At 37.4% G+C, this 9,499-nt stretch overlaps 1 long non-coding RNA gene across 2 annotated transcripts in view; it reads right to left on the reverse strand.

The window, feature by feature from the left end:
• Positions 1 to 9,007, reverse strand: part of LOC145546563 (uncharacterized) — a 95,030-nt gene extending 86,023 nt beyond the window's left edge. The window contains exon 1 of one of the 2 annotated variants that reach the window (XR_014083032.1): positions 8,890 to 9,007. This is a non-coding gene — a long non-coding RNA (uncharacterized LOC145546563). The remainder of the gene's footprint in view (positions 1 to 8,889) is intronic. The other variant, XR_014083033.1, reaches the window with a different exon arrangement.
• Positions 9,008 to 9,499: the final 492 nt, after the last annotated feature.

Consider the following 9,499-nt stretch of genomic DNA (forward strand, 5'->3'; position numbering starts at 1 on the left):
TCTTTTCTTGTACCTGTTGGCCAGCTGCAATTCCTCTTTGGGTAAAATCTCTATTCAGTTCTTTCACCAATTTTTTATTGTGTTGTTTGTATTTTGATGTTGAGTTGTGTGAGCTGTACATATATGTTGGATATTATCAGTTATATCAACTGCATATAGTTTCTCCTATTTCATAGGTTTCCTTTTCATTTTGTCAATAGTTTCTTTCACTGTGCAAAACCTTTTAAGTTTAATTAGGTCCCATTTGTTTAACTTTTCTTTTATTTCCTCTGTTTTAAAAGACAGATCAAAAAAATGCTACAATTTATGTCAAAAAGTGATTCTTCCATGTTTCCTTCTAGGAGTTTTATGATGTATGAGCCTTACCAAGGCAGTCTAGAGATTCAAAGCAATTACTATCACAATACCAGCGGCATTTTTCATAGAACTAGAGCAAATAATTTTAAAATTTATATGAAAAAATTAAAGACCCTGAATAGCAAAAACATTCTTGAGAAAAAACAGAGATGAAGGAATCAGGTGCCCTGACTTCAGACTACATCACAATGCTACAATAATCCTGACAGTATTGTACTGGCACAAAAACAGACACACAGATCAGCGGAACAGAATGGAGAGCCCAGAAATACACTCACACACTTATGGTCAATTATTCTATGACAAAGGAGGGAAGAATATACAGTAGAGAAAAGACAATCTCTTCATTAAGTGGTGCTGGGAAAATGGGAAGCTACATGGAACAGAATATAATTAGAACATTCTCTAACACCATACATGAAAATACAGAATTAGTAATAGAACTGGGCATTCTAGTTATTGAACAAAGACTGTTAGGGGGACTAGACCAACCATAAGAACTTTAGTTCCTAAACAATGACTAGAGAAGTCATAGGATTTTCCTCATATTGATACTTTTTTATATAAAGAGAAAGAGAAAGAACTAGCCCACAGAACAGATTTGAAGGGAGAGGGGGAGCCTAAAGGCACCTTATTGTTGTGTTCTACAAGTTCTGCTTATTTGACACAACATTTCTCCAATTTGTATGAAATTATTTTAGAGTTTATTTGAGCTGCAGTTAACATAATTCCATGGTTTATAGGCATTTAATTAAAATAATTTTTATTTTGACTTGGCCATTTTCCAACTGTTAAGCCAAGGTGTCTCCTCTCCCATGTCTCACCCAATTTGAGGACCTTTGTGTAGCTCATGAGCCCTACCTATCATGCCTGCAGAGTCTGAACAATAAAGCTGCACTGACTCACTATACTCACTCAAGTGAAAGTGCACTTTTAAAACTGTAAATTGGATCATGTATTTCCTCTATCTACAATCCTTCCATTAATCCTAATCATCTACAGGACAAAGTCAAAATTCCGCAGTGGGCCAGTATGACCTCCACAGCCTGACCTCAGTTTCCTGTCCAGCCTCATCTATTGCCACTGCCTGCCACCATGTTTCACCATTGTGGAAATTTATGAAAATGCACGCATGAGGCTACTTTGTACATGATTTACACTGTCTGAAATATTCTTTTCTGTATCATGCATCAAGTTCAAGTCTTTACCATTTTTTAAGACTTTAAGAATACCAGAAACTCTCTGAAACCTCCCTGAATCTCCTTCCTCAGACCTTTTCATAGCTTATCAGCCAACCTTAGTCATAGCTTATCAACTATTCTCCTATTATGGTTTTTATCACATGTACCTGGCTAAATACCTGTTACATGTCTGCCTTAACATCTGGACTGGGGAGCAGAGGCTAAATTTTATCCAAGCTTGTTTCTCAAGGTTTAAACCTAAAATTTGACACATTAGTTACGTAAAAACTTTTCTTGAACTAGTACATCAAACAATGTAGTAACATTGTAAATTATAATTATTTGGAATCTATAAAGAAAAAACACATTAAAAGAAGGAAGCTTAGCCCAAATTAGGTAAAGAGACTAAGAAAAAAGGGACTTCAAAAATGTGATTATGTTATATATTTGTTAACATAAGGAGAACATGAAGGAGACACAGAAAAATCATAGAAAGCAAATATTACTTCAGGTTAAAGAGGAGTAAGACTGATCCTGGAATCTAGAGATGGCTTGTCTTGACATCAACTCAAGATTCCATAAACTATTATTGAATTGATTATATGCAATTCAATTAAATCTACAGAGGAAACATTACTATAAGCCAGTACTCCTCTTCTAGAAAAAGAATCATGTCTAAAATCATTATTTTTGCTTTCTCAAAGTTATTAGTCTGATAATTCAGGACAATGATGTAGTTATAAATTTAAAAAATTGTCTAAAAATTTATTTGAATCATTACAGTATTTTCTTAAATAAGAAAAGTACAAAAATATGAGTTAATGCAAGTGCTTTCACATAAGACCCATTCAATATCACAAATCTAACTTCAAGCAATAAGCATTCTACCACCTGGGCAAGATAAGGAGAGAGATACCCCTGTGTAATGTGCTCATATTAAGACCACTGAAAGCTGAAGGCTGAACAGGAACACTGAGAGAAAAAAAATCTTTCAACACTGTTTTCTACCCAAAATACACAAAAAAGCAACTCATCACCAGATGATTTAAAAGGTTCCATTATACCAGAGGTAACTATAGTAAGAATAACTGCCAAAAACAAAACTTCAGTTGAAATATTACCAGACTGATTCAGTCTTTTACACTAATGGCCTAACAGAAGATGTGCCCATTTCCTTCAGTAAATAATATTTACTTTAGTTACTTCTGTTCTTCCATATACCATCTCTGATACTTAATCAAAAATGATGAGGCAATGACCCAGCAATCCCACTCCTAGACATATACCCTGAGGAAACCAAAATTGAAAAAGACACATGTATCCCATTGTTCATTGCAGCACTATTTACAATAGCTAGAACATGGAAGCAACCTAGATGTCCATCAACAGATGAATGGATAAAGAAGTTGTGGTATATATATACAATGGAATATTACTCAGCCATAAAAGGAACACATTTGAGTCAGTTCTGATGAGATGGATGAACCTAGAACCTATTATACTGAGTGAAGTGAGTCAGAAACAGAAAGATAAATATCATATTCTAATGCACATATATGGAATCTAGAAAAATGGTACTGAAAAATCTATGTACAGGGCAGCAATAGAGAAACAGGCATACAGAATAGACTTATGGACATGGGGAGAGGGAAGGAGAGGGTGAGAGGTATGGAAAGAGAAACGTGGAAACTTACATTACCGTATGCAAAATAGATAGCCAATGGAAATTCGCTGTATGGCTCAGAAAACTCAAACAGGGGCTCTGTATCAACCTAGAGGGGTGGGATGGGGAGGGAGGTGGGAGGGAGGTTCAAAAGGGAGGGGATATATGTATACCTATGGCTGATTCATGTTGAGGTTTGACAGAAAACAACAAAATTCTGTAAAACAATTGTCCTTAAATAAAAAAATAAATTAAAAATAAAAAAAATGATGAAACAAACAAAAAAAGCAAGGTAAAGAACTCATTGTCAATTGATAAAGCAGTCAATATAAGCAGATTTAGGGATGACCAGAACTATCAGATAGGTATATTAAAATAACTATAATTAATACTTCAAATAATCTAGAGCAGGGGTCAGCAAAGCCTGGCCTTCAGGAAAAATTCAGCTTCTTCTTACCTTTGTAAAAAAAATTCTAATGAACACAACTACATTCATTTACAATTATTGAGGGATAATTTTACACTAAAATGGCAGAGCTGAATAGTTGTGAGAGAGATTGTAGACCCCACAAAGCTTAAAATATTTACTTTCTGCCCTTTGACAAAAATAAATAAATCAAATTTGCTGATCTTGAGCCTAACAGAAAAAAGTTGATGATAAGCATAAACAAATACAGAATATCAACAGAGAGATGAAAACTATAAAAGTCAAATAGAAATTCTGCCAATAGAAACTACATCAGAGATGAAGAATTTCTCTAATAGGCTCATCAGTAGGGTGAAAACAGCATAGCAATAAATTAGCTACTTGACAATATGTCAGTGCCAACAGGAATTATCCCAGTTGAGACACAGAAAGATGAAAAAGGGAAGAAAAAAAATGAACAGAAAATATAAGAGGAGTGGGACATATCAAATATTCAGTGGAAATGTAGTTGAAGTCACAGAAAGAGATAGAACAGAATAGAGGAAATATCTGAAGTGATAATCAAGAAGAATTTACCAAGCACTGTCACCTAAACCTGTGGTTGGTTAAATGACCAGTAATCTGGAGAATTAAATTATGTTCTGACATAACTTGGACTTCCTGGTGACTCAGATAGTAAAGAACCCACCTGCAGTGCAGGAGACTTGGGTTCAATTCCTCAGTCAGGAAGACCTCCTAGAGAAGAGAACGGCTACCCACTCCAATATTCTTGCCTGGAAAATTCCATGGACAGAGGAGCCTGGTGGGCTATAGTCCATGGGTCTTAAAGAGTCAGGCATGACTGAGCAACATGGACAGAAGAAATTTATAATATAAAACATAGTTCTAACCTTCATCCTGTACTTTATATATTTCTAGTGATGATTATGTGAAAATACATGTTTAGTACTCAAATTTTGGATGACATTGATTTAAGACACAAAACAAATAAAAGTGGAAGAAGAGGAATTAATACCATCCAGATTAGCTTACTTATACAAGGGCTAAACTATAAATATAACTACAAACTTCAAATACATAATATTACAAACCAGTAAAACAGAAGATGAAAGAGGCTTGGCTTAATTGCATATCCAAGGTATAAATGGATATACTTGAAAGTGAGTCCTGTACAAACCAGTATCTGTGTTTGATGGGACTCCTCAACAAATGGACATACTCTTCCAAATGGTATTAGCAGAGATACAGATTTTAATGTGACCAAAGAAAGAACCAGACATGGAACAACAGACTGGTTCCAAATTGGGAAAGGAGTATTTTGTCACCTTGCTTATTTATACATACATAATGTATTTATATCATTATTTATACAAAATATATCAAGGCTGTATTTTCTCACCTTGCTTATTTAACTTATATGCAGAGTACATCATGCGAAATGCTGAGCTGGATGAAGCACAAGCTGGAATCAAGAGTGTCTGGAGAAATATCAATAATCTCAGCTACACAGATGATACAACCCTTATGGCAGAAAGCAAAGAAGAACTAAAGAGCCTCTTGATGAAAGTGAAATAGGAAAATGAAAAAGCTGTCTTAAAACTCAACATTCAAAAAACTAAGATCATGGCATCTGGTCGCATCACTTCATGGAAAATAGATGGTGGAAGAATGGAAACAGTGACAGACTTCATTTTGGGGGGCTCCAAAATCACTGCAGATGGTGACTGCAGCCATGAAATTAAAAGACACTTGCTCCTTGGAAGAAAAACTGTGACAAACCTAGACAGCACATTAAAAAGCACAGACATTACTTTGCCTACCAAGGGCCATCTAGTCAAAGCTATAGTTTTTCTAGTAGTCACATATACAAGTGAGAGTTGGACTACAAAGAAAGCTGAGCAGGAGAGAATTGATGCTTTTGAACTTTGGTGTTTCAGAAGACTCTTGAGAGTCCCTTGGACTGCAAGGTGATCCAACCAGTCCATCCTAAAGGAAATCAGTCCTGAATATTCATTGGAAGGACTGATGCTGAAGCTGAAACTCCAATACTCTGGCCACCTGATGCAAAGTACTGACTCATTGGAAAAGACCTTGATGCTGGAAAAGATTGAAGGCAGGAGGAGACAGGGATGACAGAGGATGAGATGGTTGGATGGCATCATCGACTCAATGGACATGAGTTTGAGTAGGCTCCAGGAGTTGGTGATAGACAGAGAAGCCTGGCATGCTGCAGTCCATGGGTTTGCAAAGAGTTGGACATGACTGAGCAACTGAACTGAACTAAACTAAAAGAAAGAACCCCTTTCCAGAAGTCTTCAGCTAGCCTATTGAAATCAGTGGACCATTTGACAACTACATTATTAATAAGTAGAAAAACTATACTGTATTCAAATGTAAGTGGCAAGAATGATTGAGAAGACTTGAAACCACAGCCCCTGAACAAGAAATGTTTAACTTGAGAAAAGTCAATGCAGTCAAGACATGAAACAGTTCTCACAAGTAGAAAGGGAATTAAACTTGTTTTGTATGGCTTCAGGAGACAGAAATAAAACATGATTAGAAATTCTGAGAAATCCAATTGTAGTGTGATATATTGGGAAACTTTCTAACAGAGCTGTCTACAATGAAATACGCTGCCTTATAAGGAAATGAGCTTCCCCTCACTGCAGATGCCCACATAGAAATTTTATAATGCAGAGAAGACTTAACCATAGGATTGGTGGTGATGTGTAATACCTGGTCTTCCCACCTGGACATTCTACATGTCTATAACGCTAGAAGAAGAAAGTCATATGGAGAAAAGAAAAGGGAAGTGTCACTAAAACAGGATTGGATTTAGGAGGAAAAATAAATCTCACCTTTCATGTTGCTTTTGAAGCACTTGTCAGATAACCTTGGGAAATGTTAAGTTAGAAATTAGTTAGATGGTCTGGAGTTTAAAGAAATCTGAGCTGGAGATAAGTTTGGGTATGTTCATTGCACACCAGTGGACAGAAATATAAAATGAAACTTTTTAAATAGTATATTTTGCTTAATACAATGTATTCAAATATTACCATTTTAGCAAGGATCAATATAAAAAATTATTAATGAGATGAAAATATTGTTTCGTTGTTTGTAATAAGTCTCTGAAATCTGTTGTGTGTTTTACACTTTTATTGCATCTTAATTCAGATACCCACATTCCAAATGCTCAGTAGCCACACCTGGTTAGTGGTCATTTACCATACTGGACGATATAGACAGGGATTATCATTAAATTCTTTAAAATCGATAAATACAGGGAAAAATGGCTGCAGTCACCAGCCATGAAATTAAGTGACTGCAGCCATGAAATTAAAAGACGCTTGCTTCTTGGAAGAAAAGCTATGACAAACCTAGACAGCATATTAAAAAGAAGAGACATTATTTTACCAACAAAGGTCCATCTAGTCAAAGCTATGGTTTTTCCAATAGTCATGTGTGGATGTAAGAGCTGGACTATAAAGAAAACTGAGCGCTGAAGAATTGATGCTTTTGAACTTTGGTGTTGGAGAAGACCTTTGAGAGTCCCTTGGACTGCAGGGAGATCCAACCAGTCAATTCTAAAGCAAAACAGTCCTGAATATTCATTGGAAGGACAGATGCTGAAGCTGAAACTCCAATACTTTGGCCACATGATGAGAAGAACTGACTCATTGGAAAAGACCCTGATGCTGGGAAGGATTGAAGGCAGGAGGAGAAGGGGACGACAGAGGATGAGATGGTTGGATGGCATCACCGACTCAATGAACATGAGTTTGAGTAGGCTCTGGGAGTTGGTGATGGACAGGAAGACTGGTGTGCTTCAGTCCATGGAGTCACAAAGAGTTGGACACAACTGAGTGACTGAACTGAGGGAAAAATGCTTTAGAATTAAGCATTGAGAAAACCCAACAAAAGAAAGTAAGATATAGCCAACAGAGAGGAAAAATATGAGAAAGTTTATTGATACGAGAGCCGTGAGAAGAAGGTGAAGGTGTGTGGGATCAGTTATACTAAATTCTGCTGCAAATTCAGAAATTAAAAAAAAAATGTTAGATTTAGATTATGTAGCAGAACTGGGTGTCATTAGTGTCTTACAGACAGGGCTTAGAGCAGCTATATGGCAGTGGATTGAATAAGGACAATTTGAACCCAGCTATTCTCAGAATAACTAGTAATGTGCTCAGACATTGTGGTTCTCTGCCCAGTCAGCCAAGGGTTTTAGCTCTCTGTTGGTTGATCCATTAAAGGAAAAGAACAATGGGCATGCTTCAGGGTACCATCTCAGGAGACTCCTGTGCAAGGCACAAAAATGAAACAGCTGCAATACCTCCCTTCTGTGCATATCACCTCCTTTTGTAGTGGATTCTTTTAGAAGATGCAAGCTTTCTTCCTATTCTTCAGTCACAGTCTGGGATAACAATTGCTCAAAGCAAAAAATAAGGCATTTCCTACTTTAAAGGAAGGATTCCCTGGATATCTTCGGGTGAGGAAGGGATGGGGAACATCTTTACGCACGGAGCTGAGATATTGATGGTAACTTCAGAACTGACAGGTAGGCACCAGGTGAGTGAGGCCCTTGTGGTGGCCACCAGGGAACAAAGCCATGTGTTTATATGACATGGTCTCAGCTCCATTCAGGCAGATCTGCTCTAAGCCCTGTCTATAAGGTGCTATTAAATAAACTGTACCTGCATGCTCTGCCAACTACAGCAAGGACAAACCTAGGTCCCACAATACCCTCACTTAGAGGGCAAATCCAACATTCTTTATCATTGCTATCTACAGAGCTGCCTCCATTGGCCAGAGACCCCCAAACTACCACTATTACAAGTGAGCATATTCCCTGGAAAAGAAATGGGACAGTTAATCAGTTACACTCCAATACAAAATAAAAAGATTTTTCTTAAAAAAAAAAAGAAAGAAAGAAAGAAAAGGGATGGAAAAGAATGATATTTTCAGAGACAACATGTCTTAGACCCAGATGCAGTCTCAATCCTGAAGCATTAGACTCTATGAACAAAACTTCATGTTCAGGGCGATGGGTTCAAACAAAGAACACATAAAGGTTCTATTATATGGCCTGTTTGCCTTCAGTTGACACATGGCAAGTCTATGCTCATTCATTTACTTGTACATCATGGTACAGGAATAAAAGAGGGCTGAGTTTTAGCTCTGTGTGATGTTGAGCAAAGCCAGTCCCTTTTCTGAGCCTCAGTCATTTTATCCTTTTTGGTTCCGACATGATATGATCCTACCTCCATCCGTTCAATGCTCTCAGGTTTCTCTGCTACCCCAGGTCCCCCTAGAATCTCTGTTCTCTTGAAAGCTGTTTTCTCCTGCCTGCTCACTCAGAGGATTCATGATGACTGTGGTTGCCATAGGAATGATTCATCTATCATAAAGGTGGCTGCATGAGATCACAAATACTCAAAAGAGAGATAGAAGGAGGGAAAGTGATATTCAGAACCAGGAAATAGATCCACACTGAATGTGGATGACAGCTTAATGAGAGGGGGAGATACAGTTCGTGCATCTTCTATAACTCTCTTGTGTGTTTGAACTTCTCTGAGAGCATAAGTGCAGATCCACTGTCTCCCATGACCCCTCCCACGCCCACTTGAGACACTTCCTCCACAAAAATAGAATAAAGTATGTAAGCTGCAAAGAGGCAGCCCCCACCTCTCACCAGCCACCTGATGAAAAGGGAAGCTCAGGATAGCCTGGGGTGATGCTGGACACCATGCCCTGGGCATCCACTGCTGGCTGCTTGTTTATGATCATTCACTTGTTATTTACAAGGAAGGGCTGAAGATAATTTTGAAAAGATTTAGTTTTCTACATAGACTGTGTAATATTTGAACTCAT

Source organism: Giraffa tippelskirchi, chromosome 4 (genome assembly GCF_054371585.1).
Source record: "Giraffa tippelskirchi isolate mGirTip1 chromosome 4, T2T-mGirTip1v1.2.pri, whole genome shotgun sequence".
Lineage (NCBI taxonomy): Eukaryota > Metazoa > Chordata > Mammalia > Artiodactyla > Giraffidae > Giraffa > Giraffa tippelskirchi.